Consider the following 15,388-nt stretch of genomic DNA (forward strand, 5'->3'; position numbering starts at 1 on the left):
AACAAAATACAATGACAATAACAATAGCAAAAAAAAACGTAAACAAATGACAATAAACAGAAACATCACATGAATACTGTAAAAACAAAAAACAAAATCTGGACACTGTGTGATGACTACCTACCTCACTACATAAATCCAAACTGGACGTCATGTTACGTTAGATGTAGATCTAAACAATAATGAAAAAATTACATCTACCGAGAGCCAGGTTACAGAAGCTCCACCTCACAACAGCCTAAAACCTCAGCTCCTCTTGCTGGCCAATCATGGCATTACAACAACAATGCCACAACTTGCAGGGGAGACTGTGGCGTAACGGCCTTATGGACCATAAGTTATGGTGCAGTTGAGCTGTGGCGTGATCGGTGGTGGCCAAAATGGATTCATTAGTAACTTACAATCCAGTGCCACATATTCCAAATTACCTTTTTTTACCTGTCCAGTGCAGCCAGGTGATTGATTGGCTGGTGGAATGGTCACCTGGTTCAATTTGACAGGTAAACACCAAGTCATCGATACGTGGCACTGGATTGTAACTAATGAATCATTTTGAGGTGTGTGCTTTGGGCCACAGTAAGTCGGACGGGACTTTTATTACTTATGGACCCCCGGTAATTCGGAATAACTACGGAGAATGTCTGAGTTTTTAGTCCTGTGTGAATGTGCCATGTCCGCGATTTGAGAGGTAATAATTCCGCCGCGAATTACCTACTGTATTTCGGCAAAACGTCCTGGGGTAATTTCACATAGGCACCCCCTTGTTATGTCTGTGAATTGAGTAAATAACAGACGTTTATTCATCCCGTCCGAATGCTCCCCGAAAAATCACAGAGGTCTGGGGGTAATTGCGAATTACCAGGGGTCCATAGGAAATATTTATCCCGTCCAAATCGGGCTTTAGTTGAGCGTGAGGATGAGGAACCTTGAGGGAAGATGCAGGCAGTTCAGGCCTCTGATCAGGCGTGGCAGGCTGATCAACTGACTCCACTGGTGTCTTGTTGGCAGATAACACACTCTGAAACACAACAATGACCTTTGCTCATCATTTCTGCATGACTGCTAAACTGTTAGCTTTTTAGTGAAGCCATTGAATGTTAAATGAATATCAGAGTTCGGTATGCATAGTTCTGTTTACCTGGAGAAATGTCTTTAGTTTGTGGACGACAGAGCGTTGGACCAGGACGCTTACTGTGAGTCTAAAAGAATACAGAAATTATACGTTTATAAAAATGCACTGCCCCCAACAAGAGTAATACATTAAATGCAATAGATAGTAATATGAGGTTGTGCAATGGCTTGTTGCATGTCCTCACACTCTCTCTCTCTCTCTCTCTCTCTCTCTCTCTCTCTCTCTCTCTCTCTCTCTCTCTCTCTCTCTCTCTCTCTCTCTCTCTCTCTCTCTCTCTCTCTCTTCTTCTCCCCCCCCCCCCTCTCTCAAGCACACACACACGCATGCACGCATGCACACAAACAGACACACACACACACACACACACACACACACACACACACACACACACACACACACACACACACACACACACACACACACACACACACACACACACACACACACACACACACACACACACACACTCTTTTCAAGCCAGCATCTCTTGACCATACCAACCTGGGGCTGTGTGTCCAGCTGTGTGGCCCAGGAGGAGAGCAGTTTCTGGGCCGCCTTCAGTCTCCTGTCGGCCTCCTCTGGATGGGTCTCTTTCTTCTCCTCATACTGCTCCCAGCTCCCACACACATCAGGGGCTCCACACAACTGTAATGGAGACACACACAGGCCTGTCAGTAGCCTGGTTAACACCAGACCTAATCACAAGTGAGATTGTGTAGAACTAAAGGCAGTATGGAAGTTCCCAGGCTAGCCTGTCAGTAGGCATGCTGGGGGGATTGAAGGGCAAGTCATAGTATCTGAGTAAATGGGATAAAAAATGCAATAGCCTACTACACAGGTGTTATGAAGTACAGTAGTCATCCCTACTCATGTGAATTGCTCCATACATCTGCAGAGATATTCATACCGGTACATTAGTCATTACACTGCAGTCACTTGGGAGTACAGTGTTTGGCTGTTACAGTGTAGCCTCTTTGTGCAGATGGGCCTGTCGTCAGGCCTATTTTTTGCTGAAATGATCAACTACATCATATTATTATATGGCCCTCTGGAAATCTTGGGTAAAAGTTTAAGTCTTCTGGTGACATTCAGGTTATAACAGAGGCTATGTTCAAAGGGGATAATCACCACACATTGTGCTGTACCTGGGCTAGGTCAACACCACTATGTCTGAATTACCTGAGGCAGGTTGTTGAGCTGTGATCTGAAGTGTTATTTACCTGGGGCAGGTTGTTGAGCTGTGATCTGAAGTGTTATTTACCTGGGGCAGGTTGTTGAGCTGTGATCTGAAGTGTTATTTACCTGGGGCAGGTTGTTGAGCTGTGATCTGAAGTGTTATTTACCTGGGGCAGGTTGTTGAGCTGTGATCTGAAGTGTTATTTACCTGGGGCAGGTTGTTGAGCTCCTTGGCCCACTGCAGTATGAAGAGTCGACACTCCTCCAGGCTGTAGCTGTCGCCCTCTAAGCTACTCAGCAGAGACTCTCCATTCTGAGGGAGAAACACAACACAGTGGTGACAGCAGAGTAAATACCTCTGCAAATTAACACAACATACCTACGCTGCACATTTTTATTCAAAAACCTGGATAATAAAACAACATGGCAATTCATGGCAACATAGCCTAGACTTATTTACATCTGAGGGGGTGACATACCGTTTTCATCAGGGAGAATAATACAATTTGTATTTCTTATCTACACGATATATGACATTATTAAAGGATACGTTCAGCCAATTTCAACATAGGCCTACAGTTGAAATGCCCACACTTATTATTTTCTTACTTATTATTCATAGTTTTCTTCAGCCTTTTCTGAGATTCTGGTCATTGTAATGGGGGCAGGTGTTTGTTTACATTTCCAAAAAATATCTTGATTTATTCCCAATAACATCCAAAAGGTTATGCAACATCAGCAGACAACTAGCAAAGCTTTTGGGAAATATTTGGAGTAGGCTTAAGGTTTTTTTTTAAATGTAAACAAAGTCTGCCCCCATTAGAATAGCTCAGATCTCGGAAAGGGCTGAGCCGAAAAATGCAGCATCACCAGGTACTGACAAGTCAAGGGTAGCGTGAGCAATAAAACCGCATATTGGCAGAACTGGTCCTTTAACACCACACTTTATTGGCTTTATATTGTGTTTACCTTCAGTTGGCTGAAAGTGGGAGGCCAATTCATTGACTGTGTGCCGCGCAGAGGATATACTTCAGATGATGGAGTTCTTCTAATATCAGCAGCATATAAGGTACCTGCCAAAGACAGCAAAGATGATGATGGAGAGAAACATGCTGTGTGTGTGTGTGTGTGTGTGTGTGTGTGTGTGTGTGTGTGTGTGTGTGTGTGTGTGTGTGTGTGTGTGTGTGTGTGTGTGTGTGTGTGTGTGTGTGTGTGTGTGTGTGTGTGTGTGTGTGTGCGCGCGCGCCTGCCATGGACTTCATCATGTGGAGGGTAGTGCAAGTAACAACAACACACCCGCACAGGCATGTTACACTAAAAGCAGAAGCAATTTTGTCTTCAAGGAGCTTTCAGTTCCTGTTGGTTCAGTTAGGTCAGGAAGGGTGTCGCGCCAATTACTCCAGGCCTTGTGGGTGCGTGGGTTCTGGGTATTGTAGAACACAGGAGGAAGAAGAGAACTTCTCCAGCATCGGCAACCCTTGGTGTGCGAGTTCTCTTCTTCCTCCTGTGTTCCTGTTGGTGGTGTGTTTGCATGCATACATGCATGCATGCATGCATAGGTGTGTGAGGGTGTGCGCACAAGCATAGATGTGTGTACATGCATGTGTGTGTTTGTGTGTGTGTGTCTAAACATTATAATGTAATATATAATATTAGCATTCTTATCATAGAGTTGCTCCAGACCTTCACTTCTTTGTTTGGATAGACAGAACAGGGGAATAGCATCCTGTTGGAAAACACAAAGCATTCATTTCAAAATGAAACACAGACACACCACACGCTAATTAATTTCATGATTTCTTATTAAATGCTTTAGTGGTACAGTAAATGTTTTGTGTGCTGCCTCATCTAGACTCATTAATCACAATGTGATGTTGGAGGCGCTGTTGTTATGTTTTTAATTTTATGGCGTCACCTTGGAAGCAAAAGTTCATTATTTTAACGCATCTCTAGCTCCTCAAGAGACTTAATCTACACAACACCCATTTCCGGCCGTATTAGACTCCACCATTTGTGCAGTTGCATGTGGGACATATTTCCTCTTCAAAAGAGTGTTTGGTTTTATGTTCCGGAATTCCTTTTACATATGTGGCTGAGCCTTGCACTCAATAATAAATACACAAAAAAATGTGGTAAAATATAGTGATGTGGAATTACTCATCGTGAACACTCAATGAAATTCAACCTCTGCATTTAATCCAGCTTACTGACCCTTGGGACAGTTATACTAGAAAGGTGGCAGTCATAGTAAGCAACTTTACCAACTTTTTTTTTATTCCACCGAGGTTGGGGTTCCCAAAAAGACTGGGAACAAACTGACATTTCTTTACCTGTATTGTATGTCTATACTGCTCTGTACAACCACAATTTAGGTGCAAGTTTATAGAGATATGTGACATGCACTTTGTGAGTAGGCCTGGTATTGACACTGGAGATAACCAGTGCACTTGCTCTATTTAAAAAGTATTTTCCTTCATTCAGCTCTGCATATCTACATGCAAAACAAAACATCACACCCAACATTGCATGTACCTTCAGGAAACTGAAGCTGGGTTTCCCAAAAGGCTGTGAGGTTTCACTACTGTGTCTTTTCTTCCCATGTCTGCTAGAACTGGAACTCTCACTAGTCTTGATGCTTGCTGTACCTGAGAAAACATTTCGAATGAAACGTACAAAACCATGTTGGATTTTGCAATGTCACTACACAGGGGTGTGATTCTCAAAGTGCGAAGCAGCTAGACTGTTAGCAATGTTGCATAGTAAATACTATAAAAGTTGCTAACTCTTGTGTCTCGAACGTTAGCACACAAAGTAACTACTGCTTGGAGTAATGTGCACTCTGAAGTAGTGGTGACTTTGAAAGTGAGGTGCCTCCTATCCGTATCTGGACAGTGAAGTTGAAGTACAGCTGGAGTAGATCCATTGAGTCCAGACATCACCTCAGCCACCCCAAGTAACACACAGCGCTAGTCTACTTCAGAGCGTGACTCCACCCATTAGCTAAACTTGTAGTACATATTTGACCACAAATGTGTCAATATCTTTTAATCCTGTGGTGCAAAAGCGATGAAAATCAATCGACATGCACACAAAGTGATGATACAGCTGTGAGAGTGTTCAGAACACAAATTCACGTCATGTCATTTGTTCGTGAAAAATAAACGTCATATCCTTGGAATCTGATGAATCCCACACTAATAATATACTTTTAGCTGTATGCCGATTGAATTGCGTCTCATTTCGATGTGTAATTTGTGAAATATTTAGATAAAAAAGTATTGGTTTCTCCCGGAAATGCGCTGGATTACGTGTCAACTATTTAAAAAATTTTGGCGCGAATTTCATTTCATAGCCTAGGGGTATTTACGCTTGCCTATCAATGGGAAGACGCGAGCCACGCGGGTTCGAAACCAGTGTGCAGCATGTTGACAACAACTCGTGAAATCGTGTTTTGGACCCTACAGTGTAACACATTTTCCCTTGGCTGCACGTGTGTGTTGGTAATGCACAACATAAATTATCTATTTCTGCCAGATATTTCCAAAATTGTGGCACTGTAACCATGTGGATTCGAACCGGTGTGGCTTCTGTTTTCCCATTGGGATGCAAGCGTGAATACCACTAGGCTATGGAATGAAATCTGCGCGAAAATTTCTCAGGGATATGACACTTTAACAGACGATTTTCTGGGAGTAACCACAACTTTATTGTCCAAATATTTTACAAATTACACCTCGGAATGAAACGAAATCCAATCGGCATGCAGATAATACTGCATTATTGGTGCATTATTGGTGTCAGATTGTAATGCCACGGCCGTGTTTTTTCACAAAGAAATTACAAGGTGTGTTGTGGAGGAAACAGCGGAGTCACGGTGTCGTGACATCCAATCAAATGTGCTGGTGGTGGTTGTACATTATTGCTTTCTACTTCACGCACTGAATTTAGGAGGAAACAGCTGAATCATGACTCAGCAATCATGCATATCTCTTGTTGCTTCTTTGGTCACGCACTGCAATGCCAAGAAAGTAAGTAGCGGTGTGGACTCAGGAAAGCAGCCGCACTACTTTTGGCTTACTGTGGGAATAGTAAGGTTTCGAGAAATGCACGGATTTCGCCTTGAAGTAAGTAGATAACTACAAAGTACGTCTGTAGTTCAAAGCTAACGTTCCAGAATCGCACCCCAGTTTTGCTGAGGTCGTTGTATTCGAGTGAAGACTTACAAGATTCAAGATACAACAGATACAAGATACAAGACTTCTGCAAAAACACTCAGAAAAGACATCAGAAGAAACTGTATCCATTTCCATACGTTGCAATACAAACAGAAGCCATACTTACTACACAGAATCTACACAAAACAGGTCAGCTATTTAGACAAGGGACCAATGTATCTATAGAGAGTATGCCCTATGGCTGTTTTCTGCCATATGACTGCTGGAACTGGAACTCTTGATGGTAACCTAATCTGAGAAAACATTTCAAATGGAACTTATAAAAACCACAGAGTTACTGTGTGAACCAATATCTCTAAGTTTGTAGAGAGCTTTCCTGGGCTACTCTGCCATGTGAATTGCTGTAGCTACAATTGTGAAGAGACTTGCACTGCTGAGATAATATCCAAAATATGGTCAAAAAATAGTGTGTGTGTGTGTGTGTGTGTGTGTGTGTGTGTGTGTGTGTGTGTGTGTGTGTGTGTGTGTGTGTGTGTGTGTGTGTGTGTGTGTGTGTGTGTGTGTGTGTGTGTGTGTAATAGACTCCTACCTGTGTTTGAGAGAATCATGATGAGAGGCACTTGTATTCATATCACAGCAGCAGCAGTAGCAGTAGCAGCAGCAGCGATAGCAAGACTGCGTGACAGTGTGACTATAAGACGCCAGATGACTATAAGGCCCTGTGCTGCATGAAATAGCAGTTAGGATTGGCCAACTGCTCAGAGCTGTCAAATCAGAAGACAGAGAAACCGCAGAGTGGGTGTTGTTTACATTCCTCTCACTGTCTCGGCAGGAATAGGCTGAGGTAGAATAGGAAGGAATAGGCGTGTTCAAGACAAACTGTTCCAGGGGGAGGGGTTTCTATTCTGAATTGCTGATTCACTGACTGGTAACCACACATCTGCTGCAAGTGATTGTTCTTTGATAGAAGCATGTGTACATGTTGATGTGCATCTATGCTACTGACATGCTTAATGGTTTAATTAAATACATGTTGTCAGCTCTCGAGCAAACCTGCTGAAGTCCATTTTTAGGATTTTTGGGACACAAGAAAAAAATATATATTTCTTTGATTCATTAAACACCAGTGGCTGTTTTAGGAAATCTGAGGCCCTCGGCAAAGAGCGATGTTGAGCCCCAATATTAAGAATTTAGTCAAAACAAGATTTTTACAAAGCTTTCCTCCCCTATCTCTTATGCATCATCCTGTCTTCCTGTCTGTCATTAGTCAATTACAACACTCAGAAGAGTAAAATAAAATGGTACTTGTCAACAATGGGGTTTTTTTTTTGAGTGAAGCTGTAAGTCAAACATGAAACAATTCCTAAAGAAAACAAAACACTTTAAAATAAAATTATTTGATGCAGCACAACAAGAACAGTAGGCCTACGTGCATGTCTGATAGTTGTAACATTCTTTATATTTTTTCCCCAAAGGTAATCCTGGAATAAAGTATTGAAATGGTGAATGATTGCAATATTCTTGTAGAACTTGTAAAAGTGCAATAGGCCATGTGTAGTGGCACATCTGTGTCCCAAAAGTTTGTTGTACCACCTTTGCAGTTTGTCTAACAACCAGTATTTGAATCACTCGACTGAAACCCCATCTTCTTTTATGATGTTTACTTAAAGCGATGGTTCGGAGTAGAATCACCCTAATGCCATTTGAACCGTGACACCCATCCACCTTTACACCCAAAGTGTTTTCTGCCGCAGGCTTACATCAACAGAGTTGCCGTGTTATTCGATGTTTATTCCGGATAGCTTGACTCAAGCGCATATGGATCCTGGGCACCGTCTCTAAACTTTCCCCACAAAAATAACATGTCATGACACCAAACTTCTACAGTATAACAAATGTGGTTTGTACTCACAAAAAGATGAATTTGAAACTTTGTACATAGTCCAGGAGTTTATTAGTAACAACACACGAGACGATTAGCTTTTCTGCTGCTAAACATCCGTCGACGTCACTTCCTCCAGCTGAGACTTTGTTGATGGAAACAAATACACGTGAGTCCGGAAGGCGGAAAACTCAAAAAGACAGCTTGCGCTACAACTAGAAATTAACCACTTCGGATTTAAATTTTACCACGTTTAATAAATAGAAGACGATGCCACACTCGTGCATATATCCTGGCTGTGGACTAAAACACAAACCTTACAATAAAGAAAGTCCCAGCTGGAGGAAGTGACGTCGACGGATGTTTAGCAGCAGAAAAGCTAATCGTCTCGTGAGTTGTTACTAATAAACTCCTGGACTATGTACAAAGTTTCAAATTCATCTTTTTGTGAGTACAAACCACATTTGTTATACTGTAGAAATTTGGTGTCATGACATGTTACTTTTGTGGGGAAAGTTTGGAGACGGTGCCCAGGATCCATATGCGCTTGAGTCAAGCTATCCGGAATAAACATCGAATAACACGGCAACTCTGTTGATGTAAGCCTGCAGCAGAAAACACTTCGGGTGTAAAGGTGGATGGGTGTCACGGTTCAAATGGCATTAGGGTGATTCTACTCCGAACCATCGCTTTAAAGAACTCAAAAGTACATTCACACAAGAAGTTAAAAGGCTCAGTACAGATTGGTCAAAAACTGTTTCTTCCACCATACCCAGCTGCAATCTGACCTTGCATACGGGCAAGATCAATATTACGCATTACGTAGTGGAAGCCCAAATTACATTTCACAATAAAAAAATCTTTTTATATATCTTTTCATACTACTAAGTTATGCATTCTATACTCTAAATTGATTCCCCATTAACTGGCTCTTACACTATGCTAAAACCAGCCCCATCCTGGTAAATCTCACAACTGCCAACAGCATCTCACAGCTTTCTTTTCATAACATTGCTTTTTATCTTATTTGATTTCAATATTAATGTTGTCTGCTGTCTTTGCCAAAAACAAATTATTCCAGGTCATTCTCACAGTGTCAGAGCAAGGCAGACAATGCTGAAGCAGTTATTGCTTATCTCAGGACCTGCTCGCATTGACAGCTAGAGAAACAGACAGAGCTGCCCCCACCCCCCAACTTCCTTCATGATAGAGTGGGGAGTGTGTGTGTGTGTGTGTGTGTGTGTGTGTGTGTGTGTGTGTGTGTGTGTGTGTGTGTGTGTGTGTGTGTGTGTGTGTGTGTGTGTGTGTGTGTGTGTGTGTGTGTGCCTGCCATGGACTTCATCATGTGGAGTGTACTGCAGGACACATCAACACAGGTAGGCGGGTAGGGTGTGTGTGTGTGTGTGTGTGTGTGTGTGTGTGTATGTGTGTGTGTGTGTGTGTGTGTGTGTGTGTGTGTGTGTGTGTGTGTGTGTGTGGTGTGTGTGTGTGTGTGTGTGTGTGTGTGTGTGTGTGTGTGTGTGTGTGTGTGTGTGTGTGTGTGTGTGTGTGCGCGCCTGCCATGGACTTCATCATGTGGATTGTACTGCAAGACACGCCAAAACAGGTAGGCAGGTAGGGTGGGTGGGTGTGTGTGTGTGTGTGTGTGGGGGGGGGGGGGGGGGGGGGGGGGGGTGTGTGCCTGCCAATTACTTCATCATGTGGAGTGTACGGCAAGACACACCAAAGCAGGTAGGGTGTGTGTGTGTGTGTGTGTGTGTGTGTGTGTGTGTGTGTGTCTGCTATGGACTTTATCATGTGTGTGTGTGTGTGTGTGTGTGTGTGTGTGTGTGTGTGTGTGTGTGTGTTGTGTGTGTGTGTGTGTGTGGTGTGTGTGTGTGTGTGTGTGTGTGTGTGTGTGTGTGTGTGTGTGTGTGTGTGTGTGTGTGTGTGTGTGTGTGTGTCTGCTATGGACTTTATCATGTGGAGTGTACTGCAAGACACACCAGCACAGGTAGGCAGGTAGGGTGTGTTTGTGTGTGTGTGTGTGTGTGTGTGTGTGTGTGTGTGTGTGTGTGTGTGTGTGTGTGTGTGTGTGTGTGTGTGTGTGTGTGTGTGTGTGTGTGTGTGTGTGTGTGTGTGTGTGTGTGTGTGTGTGTGTGTGTGTGTGTGTGTGTGTGTGTGTGTGCGCCTGCCATGGACTTCCTCATGTGGAGGAAAGCAGAAGCAATTTTTTCTTCAAGGAGCTTTCAGTTCCTGTTGGTTGCCATTCCAGTCTCAATGAATACTCTGCCTTCTCTTGCAATGCAGAGTTGCCTTCCCCAGCTCTGGTTAGAGAGATAGAGTGTACTTTATTGTCCCCAGGGGTCAACAGTCACTGCATATAACATACAGTACAGACTCACATACTCATACAACATAACACAGAAAACACAAGAAACATACAAAACAAACAAACAAAACATCAAACATAAACACTGTGCACTCCATGTGCATGACATGTCTGTCTGTCATTAAGCATTATTTTCGCATTGGGGATAAATAAGCCATGCAAGTGTCATGCAAGACCAATTTCTGTGCTAAAAGACAATCAAGGTTTATCTTTTCTTATCTTCCTGTATTCATTCAGTCAGCAGTTCAGTGTCCTGAAACATCTACCTGAAGGAAGCAGTGTGCATTCATGATGTAGAATGTGTGTGGGGTCCTCGATAGTCCTCAGTGCCTCCTTGAGCACTGACTTTTTGTAGAGGGACTGCATATATCCCTGATTTTGGTGACCAACAATCTTCAGTGCCGTTTTAATCATGCCTTAACTTGGCTTTTAACTGAACAGTCAGATTGCCATACCACGTTTAAAAAAATATATATATTAAAGGATCCCCATTAGCTTGTGCCATAGCAGTTCGCTAGTCTTCCTGTGGTCGGGTCCTGATTCAATTGCATGCCATACTGTATCACACATTTGAGAAAATAAAAATGGATGCCTATTGTTGACACCATAGGTTGAAGTCCAAATCATAGTCCAAATCCAACGCATATTTGTTTTAAATTCGTGGTAAACATATAAAACATATGAACATATTTGTTGCATTTAGTAACCAATATTGTAACCCATATTAAATATATGAATACAGAGGGCTATATGTTTTGTTTTGGCCTCCTAAGAGCTTTGGACCACATTCCAGACACAGATACGTGTTTTGGGTCCATTGACATGATATGATGATAGTAGCCTACATGCGAATCACTGTGATGTATTAACATAATACAGTATTGTTTACACTAGTATACTGTAATGAGTACCGTATACTATAATGTGAAACTAACCTTTTTGACATTTTCTCTGCCTTGTGAGATATTATGTGGTGGAACAAATAACCAAAAACAAAAGTTACTGATATGAGTGACTCATTTTTGTATTGTTATATTTTACCTGCCAGAGCCTGAACAGAAAGTTCTGATATTACATTACGTTTAATAGTGCAGAGATGGCATATTTTTATGTGGTGTATGTAGTGTGTTGCATTATGATTTAATTTATGACAATATACAGTATATTGCATGGTATGATTTATGACAACTTGTTTATAGTGGATGTGTCCCTGGATCCTGACACCGCCCACCCTGACTTCAGCATGTCTGCTGACAAGAAGCGCGTTCGAGTGAAGAACTTTGAAGAAAACCGACAAAATGGGACGATTCTAAATCTTCTCCCAGAATTCAGAACGGTGTACTCTACATTCAGTACATGATCACAGTCAAATGCAGTCTAATCGTGGCCTGCTCAAAAAGCTACTGTGGGTTAAGAGTGGGCCCCATCATCCTGCCAGCATGTCCGCCCTGTATTTCACTGTTAAGTTACCAAACCAGCAGATAATTCCATAGCGGAGAACAGACTTGCCCTGTGGAGGCTACCCTGTAAGCCTCGGCCTGGACTGCAGGTGTTCTCAACGCGCAGCAAACATGGAATGTCCAGCCAAAAAATCCATTTGGGGTTGTTCCCCGTTTATTATAAACTTTGAATTTAATATAAAAACTACATCACCTCTGTGCTGTTGTGCTGTGCTGTATTAAAATAGATATATCACATTTGGCTGGCACACGGCAACGGTAAGAACCGTGTGTTCCCCAGTCCAAGCCGTCATTAAGTAAGGGTTAACGTTCGGCGAGAAGGTCGCTACCGTGGAATAGCAGCACGACAGAGAGAATCTTTAGACCCCGACTTCTCTCTGAAGTGCTGCTATTCCACAAAGCGACCGACTCGCCGAAAGTTAACCCGCTTATTATATGGATATACTTAAATGATTCACACATGGCGGGGACATTTCTTTAGGCCTATTTAATGTTAAGATTGTTGCTGCGCAAAACAAAACAGTGCGTTGTGGAACACCGCTAGGCAACAGCTAGGTAGCCAGGACAACAGGTGTTGTCTATCACAGCAGCTGATTAGAGTCTTGTTGAAAAGTCGCTTTAGCAGTGAAAAGTCTTGTTGCCATTGACAGCGGTCTGTTATAGACCAACCCGTCCGTTATCGAAAATTATTATATGGTTGTGACGTCATCTGTCGAATGCTCCATTCATTTCAACGGGGCTCCCCAACGTTCGGACGTCTGTTATTTTTCGATAACGGACGGGTTGGTCTATAACAGACCGCTGTCAATGGCAACAAGACTTTTCACTGCTAAAGCGACTTTTCAACAAGACTCTAATCAGCTGCTGTGACAGCACCCGTTGTCCTGGCTACCGCTGTCAATGGCAACAAGACGTTCACTGCTAAAGCCACTGGCTTGTATACAAGTCAGTGGCTAAAGCGAATGTTTCATATCACTCCGCAGGGGGCCCGGTCTTTTGTCACTGTAATCAGCTGCTGTGATAGACAACACCTGTTCCTGTCCTGGCTACCTAGCTGTGTTGCCTATCGGTGTTCCACAACGGCACTGTTTTGTTTTGCGCAGCAACAATCTTAACATTAAATAGGTCTAAATAAATGTCCCCGCCATGTGTGAATCATTTAAGTATATCCATATAATAAGCGGGTTAACTTTCGGCGAGTCGGTCGCTTTGTGGAATAGCAGCACTTCAGAGAGAACAAGACCCCTCCGCTCCGCGTCGGGGTCTAAAGATTCTCTCTGTCGTGCTGCTATTCCACGGTAGCGACCTTCTCTCCGAACGTTAACCCTTACATAACAGACGTGCGAACGTTGGGGAGCCCCGTTGAAATGAATGGAGCATTCGACCGATGACGTCACAACCATATAATAACCCCTAATCATGGGCACCTGTAATTATACCTATCACTAAGTGAGCTACCATAACATTTAAGTGCTCCCCCAAGTGGCTAAATCTAAAACTACGCTAAAACCTGCCTATAGGTGAGAATAAAATGGCTCCTACACCCCGGCCCCTAATTATGAGTGAATACTAAACCATAATTACCCAATTAAAACTAAGGAGCCATTTGTGCAGAGCTAATCTTAGGTGACACATTTCTTATACTAAATCTTCTTGATGCAGCCAGGTCATCGTCATCTGGTCATGTAGTCGTCTGGTCATCTCGGGTCTTGGGGCTTTGGTCTTCGGCTTCTATGAAGAGGCATGACTGGGTGGTTGGCCAGTTCTTACTCTTCACTGGACTGGATGCACATGTCCCCTCGTCTTGAGATGCTTGCCCTCCGTCCCTTCTGCCACGAGCCTCCTGTAGCGCCTGGATCCATTCCGGGGACGTCATCAATGGGAAACTTCCTCCAGGTCTCATTCGTGTTGGTCCCTTCTGGTCAGCCGCAGCCTGGTCCTCTTGGTCACCAAACTTTAATTTCTCTTTCCACAGCTCAGGAGGGTTAATGAACTTTCTCTTCTGTAACACACTTAAAACCAGGTCTCTTAATCTTACATTCAATTCAAAACGTATCTTTAATTCTTTAAAATCAGAAAAGTAATTAAAAGACAATTGTGTTGCCTGCATTGGGTTGTGAGGAATGAACGCACTCGGCTGTGGTTCTCTTTCCACTTCAGGGTTCGCAGAGATCAGAGGCTGAGCCATGATGGTAGTAGGACCCTCTTCTTCCTCCTCTGGCCGGTTCAGCTTTGCGTCAGTCACTCCGCCCTGTACAACCTTTGTGAATTCACTGATAACAATAGGTAGACATAGGTTATCAGCAGTATTCTTTAAAACATTCATGCCTGTCTGGAAGACTGATTTCTGTGGGTGGAGGTCAGGCTGCAGTTCCTTTCCTGGAATCTCCTCTGCTCGGACAGGATTGCCTGCAAGGGTCACATCTGCAGTTCTAAAAGGTAAGTCAGAACAGTTATGATTTTCATGGTGATGGGCATTCTTGACAATTGGCTTGGGTTTTGCAACTACCAGTTTCTGTGGCTTAGAGACTGAGATCCTATTGGCTGTGTGGGCAGAAGAACCATACCTGCCTTTACCTTCACACTGCCTCTCAGTAGACCACCCACGACCCACCCCACTAGGGTCCTGTATGCCCAAGGTCCTTCACCTTGACTATTAATTATTTCCCATGGTTCCATGAGCTTTGGGGCATTGGTCCCTATGAGCAATTCCACCCCTGCATCAAGACTGGGAATGTTGATGCCTTTCAGATATGGCCATTTCTTCAACTCCTTTTCAGTGAGAATGTTGCTTCTTCCCACAGGCATTGTTTTCTGTGTGAAAACTTCAGGCAAATCCATGAATTTATCTCCTGTCATACTAGAAATCTGGAGGCCATTGATTGAGAAGGAAGTGACTATTTTTTCCTGTCCAAGTGTGCGAAGAAGAAAGTCTGTTTTGGCACCTGAAGCATTCAGCTCTCTCATAAGATGTTCAGTACAGAAAGAGGCTGAGCTCCCAGGGTCAAGGAAAGCGTAGGTGTTGATCACGCGACTCCCAGACTTCACCTGTACAGGAACAATGGACATGATCTGCTCATCTTCCCCGGCTCCAGTATGGCCACACGTCTGCAACGACACAAGTGCATTAGTGATGGAAACATTTGGAGCTTTACGTTCAACATGTAGCACTGTTGGATGACTCTTCTTGCA

General features: G+C 43.3%; 2 long non-coding RNA genes across 2 annotated transcripts; both read right to left on the reverse strand.

The window, feature by feature from the left end:
* Positions 1-916: 916 nt before the first annotated feature.
* On the reverse strand, positions 917-2,614 carry LOC134444092 (uncharacterized). Its single transcript, XR_010033868.1, has 4 exons — positions 2,517-2,614; positions 1,634-1,777; positions 1,139-1,199; positions 917-1,018 (listed from the first exon to the last, which is right to left on the reverse strand). It is a non-coding gene; the product is annotated as an uncharacterized LOC134444092 (long non-coding RNA).
* A 1,343-nt stretch (positions 2,615-3,957) lies between these two features.
* LOC134444089 (uncharacterized) lies at positions 3,958-7,142 on the reverse strand. The gene is made up of 3 exons (XR_010033865.1): positions 7,073-7,142; positions 4,841-4,953; positions 3,958-4,034 (listed from the first exon to the last, which is right to left on the reverse strand). It is a non-coding gene; the product is annotated as an uncharacterized LOC134444089 (long non-coding RNA).
* Positions 7,143-15,388: the final 8,246 nt, after the last annotated feature.

This window comes from Engraulis encrasicolus, unplaced genomic scaffold (genome assembly GCF_034702125.1).
Source record: "Engraulis encrasicolus isolate BLACKSEA-1 unplaced genomic scaffold, IST_EnEncr_1.0 scaffold_44_np1212, whole genome shotgun sequence".
Taxonomy (NCBI): Eukaryota; Metazoa; Chordata; class Actinopteri; order Clupeiformes; family Engraulidae; genus Engraulis; species Engraulis encrasicolus.